At 47.9% G+C, this 18,444-nt stretch overlaps 1 protein-coding gene across 1 annotated transcript in view; it reads left to right on the top strand.

Moving 5' to 3' along the window:
* Positions 1 to 8,889: 8,889 nt before the first annotated feature.
* The window catches only part of LOC144177911 (leukocyte elastase inhibitor-like), a 42,884-nt gene continuing 33,329 nt past the window's right edge, over positions 8,890 to 18,444 (top strand). Inside the window, exon 1 of the mRNA XM_077705501.1 lies at positions 8,890 to 8,985. The gene's annotated coding sequence lies outside the window, so the exon portion shown is untranslated. The remainder of the gene's footprint in view (positions 8,986 to 18,444) is intronic.

Here is an 18,444-nt window from a genome sequence, read left to right as displayed (position 1 = left end):
CTCCACATCTCCCTCTCCTCCGTCCGCCCCCCCATCGGAGTACCGCACATTTACGGGCACTGAACCGCAGCCCTAAATGTTCTCCCTGCCCTGTGCACCGATCCAGGAGCTCTTGTAACCCCTCCCGAGAGCCCGCTGTCACCACAATGTCGTCGGAGTACATCAGGCCTGGGAGACGCTGGTTGACTGTCCGTCCGTCCTCCATGTACGAGACGTCGAAACCGCTTTCACTTCCCTCCAAGTTCTTCTCCAGATCACCCATCACCCAGCCTGCATGTTGACAATGTTGCCCTATGGGAGCTGCTACGCGACGTTTTTCAAAGGCATTTGACTGAAATGCAATTTGAGTCAAAGGAGGACGACATCTGACCTTTCAAATTCTTAAGGGCCTTCAAAACGCGAGCGGTCGTACTCTCGGGAGAAGTTTCTGCAAGCCGCAATTGCAAAAACAGTTATTTACGAGTAAAAATTGGGTTTTAAAGGAGCCATGAAGAGAAAACAAAAGTTTATTTTATTCGAAAGATTAGGTGTTTCATAGTACCCCAAGCGCTTTCCCGGAAGCAAATGATGCTTTATTCACTGAGAAATAAGGCAATTTAAGCCAAAATTTTAAATCTCCCGCTCAAATTGCACATTTCGTCACGTGAACAATGGCGTCATACGAGCCGGTCAATGAAACCGATACTTAGTATGTCGACTCCATATAGCACCCACACGCGGGAGTCGGCCGAGACGGCGGCCATTTCGGCTGGCGTACCCGCAAATTTTCCCGCCATTTTTTCGCGGGGCTACCAAGGTTGCCAGACCAGGACTGCCCTCTGTTGATTAGTCCGCATCATCCGTAAAGGCCGCGGATCTGTCAGCCCGCTCTGGTAACAAACCCCTGCGCGCTCGCCGCGCGGGCTCGAGCTCAAGCCCGGTTTTTTTTTCCACTTCGTCCCCACGGGAGGTACTACAAACGTATGGGGCCCGTAAAGGCAGTCCGTAAAGGGGAGGGCAGTCCTGGCCTGGCAAGCGCGGGCTCGGGCTCGAGCCCGGGTTTGTTTTTTTTCGCTTCGTCCCCATGGTTGCCAGACCAGGACTGCCCTCCCCTTTACGGAATGCCTTTACGGGCCCCATACGTTTGTAGTACCTCCCGTGGGGAGGTACTACTCCGCGCCCTTTACGGATGATGCGAGCTAATCAACAGAGGGCAGTCCTGGTCTGGCAACCATGGTAGCCCCGCGAAAAATGGCGGGAAAATTTGCGGGTACGCCAGCCGAAATGCTACCGTAACTAGTGCACCCGCAGCCCTAGTCATGGAATCGCCTGATCCGGAGAACAAAACTCTCGCCGAGGAGCTCGGGCTTGCATTTAACAACCTCACACCACTTGAACGCTCAATGCTTCTAAGTGCACGAGCGGCAAGAGTTGTGGGATACGCGGTGGACGGGAAAGCGACCATTCCGCGATAGCCACAACAGACGAACGCCCAGCCGTCGGCACCGCTGCCTCGTCAGCTCCGTCGCGACGGACGAATACAGACTGGTACGTATGTGCCGTATTTTCAATTTCAGTAGCAGTATCGCTTATGCCAGTTGGCCGGTGTCGTGTATGGAAAGCCGTTCGCTCGAGCTCTCTGCTCCGACCAGAAAGTTTCGAGCGTCAATGCGCGGTGTGTACGACAATTTTTTTCCCCAAGGTCAGAGCGCTTTGATTGCGATTTGACGAAGTCGGCGACGAGCGCCAGCATGTCCGGGTCCCTGCCGTAATCACTTCCTCGGAAATGAAGCGAGCACACTCGTACTTCCTTTAGCTCTCTTTCTCCTCCGTTTGCAAAGTTCACAAAACGTAGCCACTTGCTTCGCCGAGGTTCGTCGTTGGGCAGCACATGAAAGGAGATCTCAACGGCGGGGATGTCGCACTCCCTCGACGATTTGCCCGTACTACATGCGCATTTCAAAATACAGCAAAGAAATTTCATTGTAAAGTACTCGAACAAACTGAAGTTTTCAGTGGTTGTAAACTGTAAACGAGCTCGTAACGACAGCAGCAAGCCAACACGACCTCCATACCGAAACCTGTGCGACGAGTGGCACTATCTCGTTGCTGCTCTGTGTTCCTTACTCCCCCTGTTTCTATTTTTACCTTTGCTGGTTGGCGATATGACGGCCAACCTCCTGTGAAGGGATTACGATACCAAGCAAGGTCGCGGCTGTGCGTGCTGGGATGGTTCGTTGGCCCCGAAGAGCCTTGAACCCGAAAATTCGTCTGCGCGACGGTGGCGACGACGAGATGTCGAGTTCGGCTGGCGGTAGTTTCGTACGCATTGGCATACACGCTTGCGTGTTCGTTCGGAACTTCAACCGTTTACTCCACCGTTCTTTGTCATAAAAAGAATGTGCAGTATGTTTCACGGGCATTTAGCTCGCTATGCAAACTGTAAGCCCTGCCTAACATGCGTTTGCTTTTGCCGGCCTTCGCCAATCGCAGAGCATTCTCGAGTGACATCATAGGTTCTGTTGCGGAAAATGAGCTGGTGGGTCGCATGGTCATTTCCTTTTTTCCTAATTATGTAGCTTATTTGAGCGAAGTTTGCGTTATAAGTGGTGTCGTTATGGTTCTAACGAGGCAAAGTCTCGAATGAACCAAACTTGTGTTTTCTCACAATCTTCATAATATCTCACTTGTTTATGTTTTCTATCACTGGCTATACGATCACAAGGTAACTTGGTACTCTCAACACCGGCGCTGCGAAAAAAAAAGTGGCTGCCAGCACATGTTTTGCGCACACTCGTAGAATGTTATAAATATGGTCGCTAATAACTGTTTTTTTTTTTGCTCATTTTAACTTTAAAATTACATTATTGTCAATAACGAAACAGGGCAGCAGTGGCCACACCGAAAGCTTGGCGGGCGAACGCTGAATCTTTCAACTGCCTTTGAGAATTGTCGTGTAGATCGGAGGAACTCCTTCCAGTTCGAATGGCATTTTGAAATTTCGAAGGTCATTCGACTGAAATTTCCTTTCAAACGCTCGTGTAGCACAGACAATCCTTTAATACGGGGAGGGCGGAAATAAGACTTGTGGCCTTGCATTTAGCATTCATGCGTCCCATATATGAACAAGCGGCCAGGTCTGCGAGACGCAGTCTACAGGATCCTCTCCACGTCGAGATATCGGATCCAGGATTACGCGAGGGTTCCGTATACCGCGTTCCGGAGACGAAGCTAACCGGTGGAGCGTCGAGACTGGGCGACGCGATAGAAGAGCGAGCGCGCGAAATCAGCAAACACAGCTTCGTGGTGTGGCCGCGTGTGTGTCCCTTATCGTCCGCTGACGCTGCCCGCCACTGGCTGAACACGGAGGGCTCGACAGGGCCACATGCCCCTACCACGTGGAGACAGCGGTGGACCCGTGTGGACAATCCGCGAAAACGCCGCCAAGACAACAAGGCTTATTGGCCCGTATACTCTCGCTCCCAGTCTCCTCACGAGCTCGCCGGCTACTCGTGATGTTCCTTTGGTCTTGGCGAACCAGAAAGGACGGAGCTTAGGCGATTACGCCTGTAGATCTGACGCGTAACGTGGGTCATTTTATCGTATGTTGGTGGTGATGGCCTGTGTCCATGCGGCGACAATGAGGGAAGAGTGTGCTTGTCCCAGTCATGCTGCTGCAGGCGGTCGAGACGAGTGCTGGAATGCGGCCAGACAGAAAGGCGATCGATTAGGGAGGACGAGATTGAGTAGGCTGGTTGTTATTAGCAGACGCGGACACGAGTGCACTTTTTCAGCACATCTCGGCTTTTCTCTTAGAGTGTACGCCGAAAATACAGACATAAGGTCTTTTTTTTTTTTTGCCTACTCTGAGCAGCTTCAAGTTGCCCGAAACTGCTCCCGCCATATAGACGTTCTATGGGTAAATAAAATACGGAGCTGCTTGGAAATGCTCAGAGCTTTGAGCGGGCAAAAAAAAAAAAAAAGGACCAATTGTTTATGCGAAGAGACATGATAATTGAACACAGTAGCTTACTCTAGAAGAGGTATATGATGGACGGCGAGTGGATGCCGAAAACCCACGCTCATGTGTTTTAAACAAATTCCGCTGCATAGCTAGATTTTGGATGATGATGACTATTACAAAAGCAAAATTACGTCGCAGACTTTGAAGTTATGATAGCAGATAAAGCAGATTTAGCACGTTCGTTTTGTCTGATCCTTGGTCTTCGTCATAATTTTTTTGCGCTCTCAATATTAATGTACTTTTGAAGCGCTTTGTCGCAACCTGTGATAAATCGCTTTATTTCATCTTGACTCAGCTGCTGCCAGCGCCGTGGTGGTAAAGCATTGATAGATAATGGAGAAGAGAAGCTGTTGTTCGAACGCATATGAAGGGGCGCGGGTACGGCAATCCTTCGTAAGAAGAATGAAAAACCAGTTTGATCAGAAAGGGTATCCACGGAGCACGAAGTCGTGGGTTCGATTCCCGGCCGCGGTGGCCGCTTTTCTGATGGAGGCGAAAAGCAAAAACGCCCGTGTGTACGAGATTTCGGCGCACGTTAAAGATCTCCAGGTGGTCAAAATTAATCCGGAGCCCTCCACTACGGCGCGCCTCATCGCCTGCGTTGCGTCGGCGCGTTAAACCGTATACACTCAAGGGTATGCCAGACAATTAGACAATCTCACCGGAACTGTTTACAGCCTGTCTAGAACGAGTTCCGGTTCGGAAAACACGCTCTTGTTGACACGATCGCATTCATCACATTAGGTTAAGAAGCAACAAATCTATACCTTCCTGCTATCCTCCATGGCTGAAAACACGTGCGCTCCGTTAACCGTAATGTTACACGCACCGTTGGGCCCTCAACAACAATAGAAAATACGATGACAGCCGCGCACTCTTTTCGGCAGCAGTCAACGCCCTGTTGGAGTGCACCTTGTTGCGGGAGAAATGACTGCCTAAATGCTGCGCGTGCATATCCCGTTCAGATACGGAAGAAAGTAGACGCGCGCAAAAGGGCATGACCGCCGCTCACAAAGCCAAACTACGGAAACGCAGTGAACCGAGAACTGCTGATGCGCGAGCCGATACTGCAGGTTACGGGCTGATAGTTGGGGAACAATAGCCGCGAGGTATTTTTAATGCGTGTTATCTGCGTAGTCCTTATCCCTGCTTGCTGTATACAGAGTCGAAGCCCTCAAGCCTCCATGGAACGTTAAGTGCATTCAGGTATGTATACGCCGCCCCGCTGTTCTCACTTTTTTTTTCGTGACGCTGTTGTCAGGTCAGCACTTTCCAGCTCTATATACACGGCACTCGTTCGAGCACAGAGGGCGTCGGCTGCATAATAAAAAAACTGTGGTTGATTCCTCTGTCATAGGCATCGGTAAAGCACGAAAGTGAAATGTGCAGCAAAATCTGCAGCTGAGCATGATTTTTGGGTCGGCGGCTGTCTTGTGGGTGTGCTTGGCGAGCGACTTCCTTCTGGCGGGTCGCTTTGGGAAAGCGTACTGGCGTCATTTCCATGACAGATATGACGTCAGTGAAATATTGGTGTATACCGGCATAAAACCCTTTTGTTCAAAAAAAAAAATAAAACCCGGAAACGAACAACGCTAAGTATAGCGTGCTCTTTACGACTAAAGGTTGCTTCCCCGCAAGGAGACCCTGTGTGCAGGGGTGCACCCTTTACAGGCCGCTTGCTTCGTGGTACTGGCGTCACTTCCTTGACGGATATGGCGTAAGTGAAATCTTCGTGCATCCCGGAATAAAACCCTTTCGTGTTATAAAAATTTCAATCCTCCGCGTTCGCTTCTTGCCTACTCGTCCCCATGCCGTTGTAAGTTCCTGTGCTGCGGCATATAAGCGTTTGGTTTCTTATTTTACCGCGGAGAAACCTTAATTGTTGTTCACGAAGAAATTTGACACGATGCCGTCGGAGGGGGATAAAAACGTTGTACGGAGTGGTACGCAAACTAAAACTTGTTGACCACAGCCAAGTAAAAGCCTCGCAGCACCATGGTTCAGGCTTTTGTATATCATTTTGATAACTGAAGTGTGGATACGCAGTACAGCGTGGTGTGCGGTCTCTGAGTGCATTATGTAGAGAGGGACTGTTGTGGAGAACAGTGGCGGTGAGAATGCTAATCAATGATTGGTTGTACGCAAAGATAAATAAGATGAGGATCAGACTTGAATGAACTGGTAACGAGAAGGATTAATGCATGCGCGTGGCGTGGCTTGGATCGACTAAGAAGGGGTAGCAGCGACGCTGGACTGTTTGAACTGACCAAGCAGTGACCCTGGAGTGGAGTCACTCTTGCGAGGAACTCATCCCAGCAGCCAGATCGTACGGCTGCTGGGATCTTCATTATAGGATGTCCGGGGCCAATTCTGCCGCTGTTGAACGTGCGGGAAAAGGCAGGAGTCATCGCTGAAAACCCGATGCCTGGAACTGTGCCGTGGCTTTGCTCTCTATCGTCACGAATGACCCCTTCCTTGTAAACTCGCAGCTGTCCAGCTGCCTGTTGGTTCAGATCAGGATATCTGGTACGAGTGGTCCGCCTCGCTCAGAACCCCGGGATGCAGGCGGTGGCCGCAGACTTTCCCTTTGAAAACCTTTAACGTTTTAGTCTAATTAGGCCACGGTACGCCCCACGCACGACCAGCCCTTGGAGTGAGGTTTGCTCAGGAGTGACGTTCTTTTGGTAGCTGGGTGGAACTACGGCTCGCGGTGCCGTGCGACCCGCACTTCCTGAAGGTTGATCGTCGATCCCAGCCAGCTACGTAGCTGGGATCGTGCAGCTACGTAGCGCAGTTTGCTTGGTTGTGTCCCGCATCTTCTGCCCGCCACCCCAGAAGTCCACTGAGTGGGTGCAGTAACCTGGAAGCCGCCCACATCTTCAGGACTCGGCTCACTTTCTCCAGATTCTCCACCTGCCCCGTGCGATGTCATCGATGTCAGTCCACTCCAATGTTTACCTGCACCACATCCATATTCTATAGGGTGGTAGTAGTAGTAGTAGCATTATTAAACTTTATTCGCAACAAAGGTAGAAGGGGAGGGGTGGAGTTAAGGGTGGAATCCCATTTCCAGGACTACAGTGGCAAAAGCCCCTATAGCTTGGCTCTTTCCAGCAGTTCTCGCTGACTGGAGAGGTCCGAGCTGGACAGCTGCCGCTTCCCAGGACTCTATGTGTTGTAGCTGTTCGGTTGCCATATGGTCGGGCGGTTCCATATAGTGTGGAAGAGGTCTGCCTTCTCATAGCACTTATGGCATTCTTCGTTATACTTATCCAGAAACATGAGTGCTAATCTGGACTTATGTGGGTAGGTATTGGTCTGGATTTTCCTGAGATTTCTGGCCTCCTCTGCGTCTAGTAGAAGGTGAGGTGTCGGCATTGTTTTTATGGTTTGTCGGCATAACCGGAGTCGGTCCGCAGCAGCACTGTATGAAGGAAGGGCGTATGAATGCTCAGAGTCCCCGCGGTCCATGATTTGCCACGCGAGGGAGTCCGCTTTTTCGTTTCCTTCCAGTCCCTGATGGGCCGGGGTCCATATTATTTTGTGTTTGTCTTTCGGTGTCCTTTGGCCTGATGCATCTTACACTTGGGATTTATACTCACGCATAACGATCCTGACCTGCAGTGAAGTCTCTGCCGTCTCTCTCTCTCTATTTGCCGTCTCCGCCGTCTGTCTCTACCGTCTGTCTCTCTGCCGTCTCTTAGGGAAAATCTGCGTTCAGAAAGGCCTAGCTGTGTAAGACGGTAAACCTTTTCTGCTCTCCTCAATCTAGGGGTTCGTTGAGCGGGATCAAAGCAGACGCACGGACAAAAAAGGGACCTGTGGATTCGATGCGGTGTTGGCGTCTCCGATCACATGTAGTCGCGCACAACGATGCTCTGTAAAATGCTCTAATGAGCGTATCCTATATGCCTGGAAGGTACTCGTACGCGACTATCTGTGGGTCCTCTAAAGCCACAGGTAGGGCCAAAGAAGCCGGCTTCCGCTTCTAATTCAGTTGAACCTCGTTATAACGAACACTGGTATAGCGAATTATCGGCTTAGCGAACTACATACAGACTTTGGTTGGTCACGCTTTAGTTCAATGACACTTATTCTTTTATAACTAAACTGAAAACGTGAGAGCCGCGCTATATGGGATATAACGAAGAAATATTTGACCAGGAGTCTGAGAAGCTAATTGGACCCCCCCCCCCGCGACCAGACGAAGATCACGTCCTTCATCAAATAAATAATGACGCAGTCCTATTTTGTAAAGCGAGGTCTGTTCCGTTGTAATTTCACGTACTCATGTTCCGGTTCATTGAGCTCGAAATGCAACAAGGAGAAAGTACAGTGGGTTCGAAGCCTCAAGAAATGCATTTTTGTATCAAGTATTTTTGTGCGAGCCAGATTGTCGATTCGTTATAGCCGATTTTTACCTATACTGTTATAACGAATATCGGTTATAACGAACTAACTTGCTGTACCAATACTACTTCTTTATAACGAGGTTCGACTGTATCAGGTAGCACGTGCCGGCAGAGCGTACGCACAGCTGGGCAATGCCCACTGGGCAACGCACCGGCCGAGGCGAGAGCGAATCTTTAGAAAACCCGTTCCGCTCTAAAGAGAGACAGCGCGCGGAAGACAAACGACACGCTGCGGTGTCCGGTTCTCCTTGCTGCCGCTGCGTCGATGCCATCACCGCCGAAACTCTGGTCGGAACGAGCGCATGCTCGCTGCCGGAAGAGGCTCTAACGACGCCGCTTTCAGGCTCCAAAGGCTTTAAAAAGAAAGCCGGCACACGTCACTTCCGGTCCGCTGTGGCGCGTCCGGAAAGAGGGGCGCGTGGTTCCGAAGCGGTCATCGGCTTCGTAGGCGCGCCCGCGACACATGAGAGGAACCAGCGACGGCACAACAACGTAATACACGGCCATGGTCGGTGCCGGCTTTTGACCCGACGGCAGGTGGTGGAGGGCTTCGCCGTCTACCTTAACACGGTGAGTACGTGCAGAGACGTGGGGGCTAGAAGCTTAAGTCTGTACTATTTAGGAGTTGTATAACAAGTGTGCAGTAACGAACTAATGAAATGCGAACGCGAAAATACGAACTGGAACACGCAAAATTGAAAAAAAAAAAAAGAAACTGTTCGTAGAGGTCCAATAATGCTGCACTATTGCTATATCTGGAAAAGGCCGCATTTCCCAACATTTTCAGTGAAATTCAGCCATGCTTCAATTTGACTTGCATGTCATGAAGTTGCGCTGTTTGTGTGTTCTGGTTAATATTTTCGTGGTAGCGTTGGATTTGTCCATGACTAGCTGTACACTCCTTCAAAGTCAGTCTTACGGGCCGTAAAGTAGCTCAGAAGAATTTTTTGTCGAGCGTGTTAATGTGTGATGGTTGAAAGAGCCAAATTCGTTTCCTGTCGTATTCGGCTTGTGTTTGCGATTTGCATCTTAATATTAATTACGGGTTATAATTTGGCAGCGGCTGCCATCAGGACGAGATCAACGCCGTGATGGGCTCACCGTTTGCAGAAATATAACGCGGGTAATTTGTTTCCGTTCTTCAGGGGTGTCAGTGCAAAAGTTCGCTTGGATTGACCTTTAAGGGGTGATGTTACAATATAATAACAAGATTTTTGGAAGTAAAAGTTTGCGCAAACTCGGAGATATAGTGCAAGCCGCTCTGCTATTCGCCGTTCCCCTTTAAAGTCGTCTTAACTATGTTGGGAATACTTTTTTAAGCGAAAGCTTTCTTAGTGGCAGCGATGGCGTCCTGTCAGAAAAACCAATGAATTTCCCCATAGACCGGTTGGTCGACCGAAAAGCTCTGGTGAGATCTCTGCACACACGGCGCGCGCGTGAAACCGGGCATCCATTGTGTCAAAACGGTTGCAATCGAAAATCGCGAAAAAGGAACGGTCCTAGGTAAGACAATACACGCATCCATCATGAAGAAGGAGTACAAAAAAATTACACCATCTTCCCGTGGGGAACCCTGATGAGGATGCGAAGCATCATGGGGGTTCCGTGTGGTTCCATTGTGTTGCCGTTATAAGTTGAGTGATCTGGTGTTTAGTAGCGCCAGAGGGAATTCCACGTCCGGGTCCACACCGGTGGCAAAGGCACGCAAGTACTGTTGTGTTACGGTGAGTAGGCGGTGGTTCTAGAGGCGCCGAAACTCGTCCATGATGTTCTTGTCGATGTTGTCGTCTCTGTGGTAGAATCGGTAGTCTCCGTCAGCGTTGGTGAGGTAAAGGTTGTTGACGTTGGTGCACCGGCTGGGAGCAACGTACACGCCCTCCTCTTCGCAGCTGTTGTTGTTGTTGTTGTTGCGCCTTTAGGTATGGCCCATACCCAATCAGGGGATCGGCCAATCAACAGAGGATGGTTAAAATGAATGGAATTCTTATATAATCACGATACGTTTAGGAAAGATAATTTAGACCGGTTGGAAAAATGTTTTGAGAAAAAAGGAAAAAAAAAATCCTGAAAAATCAAAGCGAGGGTGACCATGCAATCGCAATCACAAAGAGAATCGTTTTGAATTTTCAATGTAGCGCAGGAGGGCAGAGCATACATCCCGGCGGCAGGACCCCGTTTCGGATGCCCCGAACGATAATATAGCCGGCACTGTTAGGGGTATCCCCAAACTGTAAAGCGGCACCTCCAGGGACTGACGTCTCAGTCGGGAAAAACGTCGGCATGTCAAAAGTAGAGCTGTTGGCGCCAGACGAGACCTGTGCAAATACCTATTTAACTTGGGTACTCGACAACGTAAGGCTGTAATAACCACCTCTAAGTTGCGTGAAGGGCACCATTCAGGTTTCCATAAGAATTTAAGAGCTTTGTCTTCTCCTTCTTCTTCTTCAGCGGTTCCCCTACGGGAAGATGACGACGGTGGTTGAACGCGAAGCTATCTCGTGATGGATTCCTTGGTTGGCCAATCCCTAGGGGCATCCTGCCACAATCAGCATCAGAGGCGCTGCGGACGGGGCACGGACGCGGGACATATCCCCCCGAGCAAGAGATGCTTCGCATCTAATAGTATACCTTTATCTCGTGAACCACGCTTCGGGTACACATTTAGATCGTTAATTGGAATATGCGTTTACTTACTGCGCGAAATATAGTCGCACCGGTTCGTTCTTCGTTTGCAGTTTGGGTCTTTGAAGGTTTGGCGATCGATTGGGCTCACTTTCAGCGAAGGTTTTGACGCGCTTTTGGCGTTGTTTTTACGTGAGAAAGATTTCTCGCTTCTCTCAACTTTCTTTAGAAAGGGGTGGTAAAGTTTTCCTCAGAGTATAAGAAATCTGGTATGAAAGTACGAAGGCCCCAGGATATTTTCCGTAAGACCCTTTCATAGGTCCCCATGTGCCGCTATAGAGCGGTACTACTTTACACTGCTTTATGCAGATGCATTGCTGGGAAAAATTGTTAAGGGCAATATAAGCGGTATTATACGAACATATGAATGCCCTAGGGACTTTCATTAACAGCTAGCCTTTTCTTACGCAGCTAAAGTGTGGCACATCAGGCGTCACAGCAGCGCAGTCAGCTTTCTTTATTGAGTCCGCATAGAAATACTGAAGCATTTCATAAATGACATCAGTATGTAAGTGTGCAGCGGCTTCAGTAATAAAGCTTCGGAATAGGGGTCGACGGCATTGCGTAGGTGTAGTACATATAATCGAACAAATTGTACTCTCAGCGTCAAACAATGTCTGCCTCATAACGAATAGTGGGGAAAGAAGTGTCGTACGCCAGATGATTAAAGGACGGGTCCAAATCCCGCTTGATCCTCCTGCAGATTACGAGCCAACAGCATTTAAACCTGGCGCGAAACCTTTCAGGGTGCACCTCCGTTAACATGCAACAATTACCGCCAACACTGAGGGTCCTCGTGCCAAAATATATTCTCTCTCTCTCTCTCTCTCTCTCTCTCTCTTTCTCCATCTCTCTCCCTCTAGTTAAACAGGTCTTCGGTGGAGGAAGCTGGTTTCGTAGAACGTGATGCATAGTTGAAAGCGGAGATTATTTCTTCTCAATGCTCTGCAAAGGGGACCATGAATCACTTCTAGTAAAGCAATATTTCGAATAAAGCGATTTCGTTATAATGGGGCTTTACTGTATACAAACTCATTATAGCGGGCTTGCAATAGCGCACTTAAAGGGGGCCATGAAGACAAAGAAAATCCCGGGCCATCTCCACTAAGGTGACACATGGGGAGGGGCGAAACATGCGTGTATAAGTGTATTCTTTGCGCCTTGGCGTTTTTGCCAACGGAGATGAAACCATTAGGGGGGGGGGGGGGGGTGGAGGTATACAGCTTTGCTGCAAAATCTCTTTGGCGCGAGGCGTAAACGAGCGAGTGTCCCGTTGTTTTTTAGCACGCCTTACGGTCTAGCGCGAGGCGCAAACGAGTTTCCCGGTGTTTTAGTGCCGTGACTACGTGAGACGACGATTACGACGACGACGACAGGAGACGCCAACAGCGCCAGCCCCTAAGAGTCTTCGCTCCTAATAGAACGTAAATTTATTTAATTTGAATGAACCATAGGCTTCAGTACCTCACTCAGCTCCATTTCAGGGACGAAAGGTGCTTTTTTTTAGGGGAAAAAAAAAAGCGCCGGAAGTGTTGACAAACTTCCAGATTTCGCGCTGCAGAGGCGAGTTATGGGCGGTAGCGACGTCATATGGGCCTGCACTAAAAAAGTGTTTATCGGTGTGTTAACTTCGCGTTAGCATTCAAGGGGCGCGTTAAAGCGGAACTAGAGGTCCCAGTTCACAATCATCCAGCCATGTGTCTCAGCGATTAGTTAGTTCGGTGGCAGCCAGCCGCACAAACAAGATTCTGTGACGTCATAAAAAGTTGCCGGAAAGTGACCTGAGAGTCGCCACTCCTTCACATGTTTTCTTTGATATCTCCGTTATTTGTTTGCAGTTAGTGATAAAATTAATACCATTGTTGCCAGGAAAAAGCAGCCTTTTTAATGAAACAAACTTGTATCTTTCTTCATGGCCTATTTATTTATTTATTTATTTATTTATTTTTTTAGTAATACCCTCAGGGCCAATGGGATTATACAGGGGAGTGATTACAATCATGAGTACAACAACATAACAAAGCAGCAAAGGTAATACACGAAAAAAACATACATCCTTGCACAAAATTAGGCAGAAGAAAAGAAAAAAAAATGCAGCCAGCAAACTAAACTGCACACAACAAGGAATAGTTTATGCAATGTTGACTATGGTGTTTTTGAAAAGCGTATGGTTAACAATGGTTGCTATTGGTTAGAGGAAGGCGATTCCATTCTAATGATGTCCGAGGAATAAACGACCGGGAAAATGCGTTCGTTCGGCTCGATGCTATGCCGACCTTGTGAGCATGGTCAATGCGAGAAGAAACGTACAATGGAGGCAAAATGAGTTCATCGTGCAGGTGTTGGTGATGAAATATTTCGTGGAACAAAGAAAGTCGGAAAATTTTACGTCGAATAACTGCCAGGGATTGAAGGTTAAGGGTAGATTTCATTGTTGTTACGCTGGCGGTTCGGTTAAAGTTGGAGAAAATGAAACGCGCAGAATTGTTTCTAACCATTTCCAGTGTGTTAATGAGATTGCGAAAGGAAGGATCCCAAACAAATCCCAAACTCTTCAAGCCAGTTCCAGCTGTTCACGATTTTGTGGCGCAAGCTTTTATGACGCACGTTCGGCTCGTTACACGCAACGATGCGCTATACAGAAAACGTCAAACAAACCACTCATCCAAGGAGAACACTACACGGTTAACGAGACCTGAATAGTTGGCGGTAACAAAACAAAAATCGACTCGCGAGCCGTATCGCGTGAGTTATTCGCGTGCGTGAATCCGAGCAAACATTCGCCGCGCGACAAAAAAACGAAAAAGGCGCGCGCGGGGGCCATTCTTTTGAAGGCGACAGTCGTGGAAGACGACCTCTTTGAGGCGCGCTGCGCGCGCTAGGAAAGAAATAAAAAGGAATGAATAATTCCTTCCACTCTGTGAAGGTGGATGACCAGCGAAGCTTTTAGGGGCGAAGCACCTTAAGGCCGAGGCTTGTCCGGCGTCCGGCGTCCGTGCTCACGGCACAGCACCGTGTAAATCAAAACATCTGTGAACAAAAGGTTCACAAAAGGTTAACAAGAACAAAATAAAAGGTTCACAAAAGGTTAGAGATAGAGGGAGAGAGAGAGATGCCGTGTAAATCGAAACATCTGGTTCACAAAAGGTTCACAAAAAGTTAACAAGAACGAAACAAAGAGAGTGCTCCTGGAGAGCCGTGCTGCGCATGCGCGAGGAGCAGTGGATTTGGATTGAAATGAATTAAATTGGAATTGGATTGAATTGTTTTGCATTGGATTGGATTGGAAATCGTTTTCGCAGCTGTAAGCACTCTCACGGATGATTTACGGTAAGAACGATCCCCAGTGCTTCGCCCACTCGTCACGATTCCCTTCGTGGAGATGCGTGATTTTTTTTTTTTATTTAGCACACGGCATAGAAGTGACACAGAGTTTAGTTGAAAAGGAGTGAGCAAATATTGTTCCTCTTGCGCGTTGACGAAGGTAATCTTCAAGAAAAAAAAACGCACACACGCACACACTTATTTTTTGGCTCGACCAATCCTGAAAATGGTGCCTATCAATAAGGAATCTTTTATATAGACCTTTTTATACCTGTGCCACACGTACACAAAAAATGTCATTAAGTGCTTAATGCCTTAGGTTCTAATTCCATTAATTCGCTGCTACACGCAAAAATCTAATGACATTCGCACTAACGTCATTTTTGGTAAAGGGGGTTCCACAAAACTCATTCGCCCTCACGAATGCATTAAGTCTGCTTACTCTCGAACGCAATGAGCACCAAATGGGACTAACGAAACCCTCAGCACCAAAGTTTTGATGCGGAAACGTAGCTGAACTTTGAAAGAGGGCGATTTTTTGTGCACTCTTGGTGGCGAAGTTCTCAAGAAGACGAAGTTCACTAGAACAGCGGCAAAAGGCATCGTGTTACTCGTCGTTTTGAATTTCTCGGATTTGGCTACCGCTGGCAGGCGACGGCAGCTGCTGAAGCCACTTCTAGAAACTGCTCACACCATTTTTTTAGAAAACACTAGCGTTTTCTCCCCCCCCCCAAAAAAAAAAAGAAAAGAAAATATTTTAAACCATTGTAAGACATTTTTGTCTACGTTAAAAACTTCTAAAATAGAAGTGCATCTCTCTTTTTGGTGATTATCACTATCATGCCTAACACATTTAAAGCCTTTGCGTTTTCGCGTGTATACCACGGCCCGCCCAGACAATGTCATTCGCTATCTTAAGGCCTTAATCACATAATGTGATTTTTCGTGTACGTGTGGCACGAGTATAACTTAATTATTCGTCCTGGGAGCTGCGATTTTATCCGTGTGCTGTGCTAGCGGCACTATAACGGGCGCAGTCCACAGGAAGATGTAACCGCGCATGCGCGACCCAGACCAGAACATGTCCTGCATCCTATTAAAGATTACGGATGAAAAGGCTTATACAAAATGCATATCCAAGTGGTGAGACGTATAGGGTCAAGGTCGAAGCCGTGTTTTGGTTTTGAAAATGGTGCCTGTTATTTGCATACCCAAGCGATGAGACGTATAAGCTTGTGGTCCAACTCAATGTTTTGAACGGCGTGAGGCTTTGGTTGTGACCGCGTGCTTGTAGTACACGCACTGGGTACTTCCATTTCCGGCGCCTCGACCTAGGGAGCACCACGCGCTTCAAATACACGTTCAACCTCGGGACTGAGTTTACGTTCTCGGACACGAAACCGACATGGAACCATAACCGTGTAAGCTTCGCTTAAAAACGCCTAAAATGGTGGCGCTACCGACCCCTATAAAATTGTGCAGAAATTCAGAGAATCATCTACTAATGCGTAGCATTCTTATGCCGCCTGTCTTGAGTGTGAGTTTTTTCCAGCCATTTGTTTTTCTAAATCCCGTCAGACCAATTATCTCCATTTACGCTATATAACGATTGCATTTGGAACTTTCACGAAATCTGCATTATTGTGGAAATGCAGGGCGTTACCCAGTTCGCCATTTCCCGTAATTATTTTATATTTTTCTTATTTTTTTTAGTTTTTCAAAATTTCGTTCGACGAATTATCTCCATTTACGCAATTATAACGATTATAGATGAAACTTTCGCGAAATCTACGTTATTGTAGAAATGCCATGTGGTATACGTTTTGACAGTTTCCGTAATTTTTTTATACTTTTGTTATTTTTTAGTCTCTCAAAATTTCGTTCGACCAATTATCTCCCTTTACGTTATTCTAACGATTTCATTTGGAACTTTCTCGGAATCTTCATTTTTGTGGAAATGCAGGGCTCCTGGCTGTGGGGTACTCGGCAGAGAATGCTACGCATTAATACTCGTTTTCACGCCATCTTGCGCTAGACGAACGCGTTGCAGCTACGAACTCTTGCAGAGACACCGTGGCACGACCTTTCGATCAAGGATGCGCGCTTGCAAAAGGCACTGCGCCCGGCACTTTCACGCACCTCTTCAAAAGGTTCGAGACGAGCGCGCTCTATCTACAATGGGCCACGGCGCTTTGCCTCTTCGCAACCCCCTCCCTCTCTCTCTCTCTCTAAGACTTGGTAGGACGAGAGCCGTCTTCTTTGACGGGAACGCTTCGCTGACGAAGAATCCGCAAAGGCGGTGAGAGGAGTGTCTCGCTCACGCATGCATGTCTGAGCAGCCTCGTATCGTGCAGACCTGACAAGGCGCATTGCTCATCAAGGGCACAGCTGTACCTGTACACACAACTTCTCGTAGGGAGACCTCGCCGTGCTTTATTAGGGGCGAAGCACCTTAAGGCCGAGGCTTGTCCGTCCGGCGTCCGGCGTCCGTGCTCACGGCACAGCACCGTGCCAATCGAAACGGCGTTCACAAAAGGTTCACAAAAGGTTAACGAGGACAAAATAAAATGTTCACAAAAGAGAGAGAGAGAGAGAGAGAGAGAGAGAGAGAGAGAGAGAGAGAGAGAGAGAGAGAGAGAGAGAGAGACGTGTGCTGCACATGCGCGAGGAGCATTAGATTGTATTGAAATGGATTGGATAGATTTGTTTGAATTGGATTGGAAATCGTTTTAGCAGCAGCAAGCACTCTCACGGGTGATTTACGGTAAGAACGATGCCCAGTGCTTCGCCCTCTCGTAACGATTCACTTCGTGAAGATGCGTGAATTTTTACGCTGCAGCAGACGCTGTTGCGAGTATCGAGAAAGAATTCAGCGAACTTCGCCGGTGACGACAAACGAGTGATGGACTTGTTGGGAGAGTTGGTGCATATTTCCAGAATGTGTAAACTGCGCCAAGGAAGACACAACACAGAGAGAAGAACTAAAGGACAGGCGTAGAAAACAAGGACTGTGCCTGTACTTGTGTTCTTCTGGTATCTTCCTTATAGTTCACACCTTTTGGAAACGAGCAGCATTTTGGCGGCCTATATATAGCGTCAGTGGGTGGAGCGGATAGCAGACGAAGTTTGAAAATGTCCTAATGTTTCTGCATCACCAGCTTGATGCAATATCATCAGCTCAATTTATTTATTGCTCCCTCTCCCTCTATCTCTCTGTTTAGCTTCACGTACACCAAAACTTGGCGAACTCCGAGGACAAGAGTCAAGGAACACAAAACAAGAGCGCTCGTGTTGCCTGTTTTAAGCGAAGCTTAGATGACTGGGGTACCGCGTATTTTTAATCTCCGCAAACAAAAACTTCCGAAGCTATACACTTGTCTTTGAAGCACGAGGCGTTAAAATACCATATCGTTTCGGTGTGCGCGTTTTTAGCAGGTGGTAACCACCAAAGACGATGAACTTATACGCCTCATCACTTAAATATGCATCCTGGATGGATTAGTTAATAATAGGCACCGTTTGCAAGATCGGAACATGACGTATACTTTAATCTTCTGCATCTCATCACGTATGCATTTTGAGTGTATAGGCGCCTTTTTTAAGAATAGCAGAATCAAAATAAAGGTGCGCAACTTTCTTAGAAATGACTGCCGTCAACGCTCAGAGTAAATGAAATTTGCTCACACATTTCCCCTAAATTCTGAGACATGTTGTGTGCTTCGCTCGTCACCCACATTGACAGGGTAGTACGACTCATGATTTGTTTTTCCACTTCCGTAGTTCTTTTCTCGCGTTCTCTTTAGCCGCTAGCCACACAACAGCTAAATCTCATATGTCGCGTTCGTCCCGTCCCTGGTTTTCGTTGCAACGGCGCGTTGGCGGCGGACAATAGAAGCGTCTTTATAGAAAAAATTAAAGGCGGTTCTTCGCGATCGCAGGTCCGCGCCTTGCATTTCGTGGATCAATCAATCAATCAATCAATCAATCAGTCAATCAATCAATCAATCAATCAATCAATCAATC

Source organism: Haemaphysalis longicornis, unplaced genomic scaffold, assembly GCF_048455015.1.
Source record: "Haemaphysalis longicornis isolate Haplotype H1 unplaced genomic scaffold, Haemaphysalis longicornis Haplotype H1 scaffold_335, whole genome shotgun sequence".
Taxonomy (NCBI): domain Eukaryota; kingdom Metazoa; phylum Arthropoda; class Arachnida; order Ixodida; family Ixodidae; genus Haemaphysalis; species Haemaphysalis longicornis.
Note: the sequence above shows the minus strand (reverse complement) of the source record. Positions and strands in the feature narration are given on the sequence as shown.